The sequence below is a fragment of the Bos javanicus genome, chromosome 3 (assembly GCF_032452875.1).
Source record: "Bos javanicus breed banteng chromosome 3, ARS-OSU_banteng_1.0, whole genome shotgun sequence".
NCBI lineage: Eukaryota > Metazoa > Chordata > Mammalia > Artiodactyla > Bovidae > Bos > Bos javanicus.
This window is the reverse complement of record NC_083870.1, coordinates 72976307-72982009: the sequence shown is the minus strand read 5'-3', so window position 1 is coordinate 72982009 and position 5703 is coordinate 72976307. Positions and strand designations below refer to the sequence as shown.

At 37.1% G+C, this 5703-nt stretch overlaps 1 long non-coding RNA gene across 1 annotated transcript; it reads left to right on the top strand.

Annotated features, from left to right (window-relative positions):
- Positions 1 to 307: 307 nt before the first annotated feature.
- Positions 308 to 5104, top strand: LOC133245342 (uncharacterized). Its single transcript, XR_009735647.1, has 2 exons — positions 308 to 451; positions 4868 to 5104. It is a non-coding gene; the product is annotated as an uncharacterized LOC133245342 (long non-coding RNA).
- Positions 5105 to 5703: the final 599 nt, after the last annotated feature.

The following is a 5703-nucleotide window of genomic DNA, read 5'->3' as shown; positions in this document are numbered from 1 at the left end:
CCACAGGAAAACAAGGGACTGGGACATGTCTGCACATCATGTGTTTGCATCACCGCTGAGGAATACCAAGCTAAAATGAACCCAATCTTTATAATGAGCTTCTAGCAAACTTGCTAACACTTTGTCCCAGAGGGAGACATTATCTTTATTTTATGGACAGTGAATAAATCTTCCATTTTATCAGGAGGGAGACAGTATCTCAATATTCCAAGGATGTTCACTCTAAAACATCCTTGAAAAGATAGTCTGGAAGAAAACAGTCAGTGCCTCTGCTCATGGGACATGCAGAAACATGAGAGCTCTCTGGAGAATTGTCTCCCAAAACTAATGTTTCACTGTGTGTCTAATACTTTTATAAACATCTTCTTTCCATTAACTGATTTTATCCTCAGAACTACAAGAAGGGGCTCTCATCCTAATTTTCATGAAGAAGAAAATTAAGCACAGAGAGGTAAGTGATTATCAACTGGTATTTGGTTGTCTGGCTTAGAAGCCATATTCTTAAACCCTATGTTATTTATATCTATATCTATAGATAGATATATATAAAGAGAGCATCATGGGATACTCAGTTCTTCCACATTTTTGATGTGATAGATGTGAATAACAGGAAAAAAAATTCAGGATATCCATGTGCCCTAAAGAATTGGCCTATTACAAAATGCAGTATGGAAAATAACAAGAAAATATTGGGAGTTTGGATCGAAGCACAGGAAAGTAGTCATTTAAAAGAATAGTACCTAAAAAAGAAGAAGAAAAGAAAATAGATGGAGACCAATTAAAGTTTCCACTATTTGCCAATTCCTACTAAGGAAATTGTAGGAGCTATAGAAAGACAATGTGGGATTCCCCTGTCTCTCAGTGGTAAAGAATCCACCTGTGATGCAAGAGACACAGGAGATACGGGTTCAATCCCTGGGTCTGGTAGATCCCCTGGAGCAGGGTATGGCAACCCACTCTGGTATTCTTGCCTGGAGAATCCCATGGACAGAGGAACCTGGCAGGCTGCAGTCCATAGAGTCACAAAGAGTCAGACACGACTGAAGACTGAGCGTGTGTGCATGCATAGAAAGAGAATGAGGTATGGCGGTGGACTTGTTTGGATTATTCTACATTTGTATTCAAATTAAATGTTTAATTAATTGCACCACTATTTATAGAAGGACTTCCATATTCTAAACCAGTTCTTTTGCTGTGTTTTAATTGTTCAACAAAAATTCACTTAGTTACCAGTGGTAGCCAGTGTTCTAGGCGTTGGCATGTACAGTGGTGAATAAGATTGTCTTTGCAATTGTTGAGTTTATGTTTTAGTGGGGAAGAATGGCAAACAGACAATCAGATGTGGGCTATAAATAATGAAAACAGTATGAAGAAAAGTACAGCAGGGTAATGGAAAAAACAATGAGTAAATGTATTTTAAATAGAGTGTTCATGTAAAGCTCAAATGAGAATGTGTTTTTTCACAAACGTTCTAGATAAAATGTCTTTCTAATGTACATAACTAATGAATTGGTTTAGTAATATTCAGAAGTACCTGTCTAGGTGGACCACACAACCATTTTCTACAACATTGTGTTGGTGTGTCATCTCTTACTTTTTAAAACTTTTTATTTTATATTAGTGTATAGCCAATTAACAATGTTGGGATAGCTTCAGGCACACAGCATAGAAACTCAGCCACACATATACATGTATCCATTCTACCCCCAAATCCTCTCCCATCCAGGGTGCCACATAACATTGAGCAGAGTTCCCTGTGCTGTACACTAGGATCTTATTGGTTATTTATTTTAAATATAGCAGGGTGTACAGTTGATCCCAAATTCCCTAACAAGAATACAGATTAATCAGGGTGAAAATTAGTAGTCATGAGAGGAAATTGTGGTTTTAACTAGAAATCACAATTTTTCCAGATTGATTAATCTTTGGTTGCCTGGTTTTGTTTTGTTCCAAACCACAGATCCCACTCACGCATCTTCTAATTTACCTTGTCATTGAAATCAACTCTTTATAGCTCTTCCTGTTGTGTATGGTCAAAAATGAATGTTTCTTTATCGATAAGGTAGTCCGCGTGCTCTGGGAAATATTGCTCCCCAATATCCATACAATCTTCAGGAAACTTCTTAGCTTTTATTAAATGATCCAAGATTAAATGATCCAAAATAATAGATACACTGTATGGTGCCCAGACATGTATTTCTTGTATGTATATATACGCACATATATATTGGAGTAGAAAATGGCAACCCATTCCATTATTCTTGCCTGGAAAATTCCATGGACAGAGGAGCCTGGTGCACTACAGTCCATGAGGTCACAGAGTTGGACATAACTGAGCACGCATGCACACACATGGAAGCACATGTTTGTGTATATACATTGATATGTGTGTTTATGTATGTATTTATGTGTGTGTGTGTGTATACACACATATATGCTTGTGTGCATACTTATGTGTGGTCAGTCATGTCCAACTCTGTGACATATATATATATATAACTTTCTCTGTGTGTGTGTGTATATATATCCCAGCAGCCACCTTTGAAAGGGAATTTGAATTCACTTTCAATTAGGTTCTCAAAATAGATGAGATTACAGAAAGACATCAGGAGTCCTCAAAGGACATTATGTGTATTTTGAGAGAATAGGCCAGGTTGATTAAGAGGGCTAAATTTAAGAGGAACAAAACAAGTATGGATTATCTCTTGGACACAGTCACTATATATAGAGAAGTGACTCTATTTAAAAAAGAGTCATAAAATAAAAAGATTTATTTTTCAAATAATTCCTTAACATGATTATATAGACTTGTTTGTTTATGTCTAATTGGCTCTTAGGTCAGGAACTTAATTTTGTTTCTTACTGTCTTTTTGGTATCTAGCAAAACAGGGCACAATGTAGATATTGAATAAATATTTTCTGAATAAGTGATTTATTTCTGTAAACTTTTGATATTCATGTATTCAAATCAGTTTTTTAAAATTTAAATTTATTTATTTTAATTAGAGCCTAATTACTTTACAATATTGTATTGGTTTTGCCATACATCAGTTTTTAAACATAACATTCTAATTTGTTCTCTAACTTTTTAAAAACTTTAAGGTTTATTTTATTTATTTTTGGCTTTGCTGCATCTTCATTGCTATATGGACTTTTCTCTAGTTGTGGCGAGAGGGGGCTACAATCTAGCGGCAGTGTGTGGTATTGCGGTGGCTTCTCTTGTGGAGCACGGGGTCTAGGGTGCACGGGCTTTAGTAGTTGTGGTCTGTGATCTCAGTAATTGCAGCTCCTGTGTTCTAGAGCACAGACTCAGTTGTGCACAGGCTTAATTGCTCCACAGCACATGGAATCTTACCTCATCAGGGATCGAACCCGTGTCTCCTGCATTGGCTGGCAGATTCTTTTTCAGTGAGCCACCGGGGAAGCCCCTGTTCTCTAACTTTGTAAAAATGATGTGGAAATAAAAATTGCAAAGCTATAAAAAAAAAAAAAATGCTAGCCCACTTGTGCTTGTAACTATCTTCTTTGTTCACATGGCCTGGAATTCCAAAAGAAAGAAAGAGGTGGAGGAGGGAGGGAGGGAAAGGAGAAGGGAGGGGGATGGAGGAAAGACAGAAGGAAAGAGGGAAGATAGAAAACACAGCCTAAAGCAGTAAGATTAGCTCAGCCACAGAGGCACAAGCTTTAAAAACTAAGAAAAATAAGATCAAAATGAAATGATTGCTGGTACAACTTTGAAATTGGAAAATATATCACAAAATGGCATTATGAAATAATAGCTGAGAAAAAAGAGGAGATAAACTGCATTTTATTTTCCTGATGCTGTTTTGTGGAATCACCTACTTTTCTTTTTTCTATTACTCTCCAGGGTTCTTGTCAGATTCTGAAAAGTTAGCCACCATTACTTTAATGGTCTATATACAAAGAATGCTGGTCATAATATTGACTTTGGAAACCAAACAAAATTGGCTTTGAATCCTGACGCTGACACCTTCTGGCTGGTGATCTTGAATGAGAAACTTACCTAACCTCTTCAAACCTCATATTCCATAGTATTAAAATAAGTATAGCAATAGCTAACTCAGATTGTTGCTATGAATACTACCGTGATAAATCATATAATGGTTAGCTGATGACTACCTCATTAGTGATCAACAGCTGGTATTTGATATTGTTGTAGGTAATGTTCTAAACAGATACACAATGAAACTTGATTCTAGAATGAATAGAATGGTTCTTTTTCATTGGTGTTAATAAATAACACTGAAAGACCTCTGGGCCCTATGGGAACAATAGTTTAAGGAACATTAATACGCAAGCACCTCTGTCACCACTGTCCAGCCTTATTAATTTGATTGTGAGTTAGCATCAAATCCTAAGAATTATCAAATTTGGAAAGGAATTCATGCTCTGTGCACTTACTATGTATCAAGTACAATTCAAACTATATGACAAGTGTATCTCATTTAATTTATTTCTCATACTGATCCATTTGCCCTGTTTTTCACAGGAGAAAGAATATGACTTGGAGTGATAAATTAGCTTGTCAATGATCATACATATAGTTAATAGAGAATTTGGGATTTGAAACTAGAGCCATCTAGCTAAAAAATGTATTATCTTCCTACTCTGACATGCTGACTTATCTATGCCTTGGATTCATTGGAGTTTGCTCTAATTCTGAAACATCTGTCTCAGGTATGAGAAATCAAGTGGAACTGATTGTATAATGTCCAGAAAGCAGCAAATATGTAGGGTGAAATGCAGATTTGGTCCAAATTCCCAAAGTATTTGTCTTTTTACTCATGTAAATTTATTTTTAATGTCTTATTTTAAGATCATGCATTTATTTTCATTGGCTTCCCAGGTGACTCAATAGTAAAGAATCTATCTGCCAAGTGGGAAATGCAGGCTTGATTCCTGGTTGGGAAGATCCCCTGGAGAAGATAATGACAACCCACTCCAGTATTCTTGCCTGGGAAATTCCATGGACAGAGGAGGCTTGTGAGCTACAGTCCATGGAGTTGAAAAAGAATCAGACATGACTCAGCGACTAAACACCAACAATTTATTTTTGTAATAAAGCCTTGTAATTTTTTCTCTATAGAGGAACACCAAAGAGTCATTGTATTTTGCAAGTTAAGAAGGTTGTCTATCAGGCATTGACTAGTGGACTGGGAGTACTATGATAGCCCAAAAGTTAAAGAACTATCCTTGCAGGGTTCTGCTTCCCTGATTGCTCATTTGGTAAAGCCTGCAATGTAGGAGATCCTGGTTTGATTCCTGGGTGGGAAAGATCCACTGGAGAAGGTATAGGCTACCCACTCCAGTATTCTTGGGCTTCCCTTTTGGATCAGCTGGTGAAGAATCTGCCTACAATGCGGGAGACCTGGGTTTCATCCCTGAGTTGGGAAGATCCCCTGGAGAAGGGGAAGGCTACCCATTCAAGTATTCTGGCCTGGAGAATTCCATGGACTGTATAGTCCATGGGATCACCAAAAGTTGGACACAACAGAGTGACTTTCATTACTCAAAGCAATGGTCTTTCAAACTCACCCTTTAAATTGATGCACATTTATGACATTATGACTTAAACAATCTAGGCAGCTTAAGGATGTGATGAATTTCTTAATTATGGATTAGGGTACCTCACAGAACTCAAGCATAGGAATGAAATCAGCCGTCAACCAGAGGGACTCAATA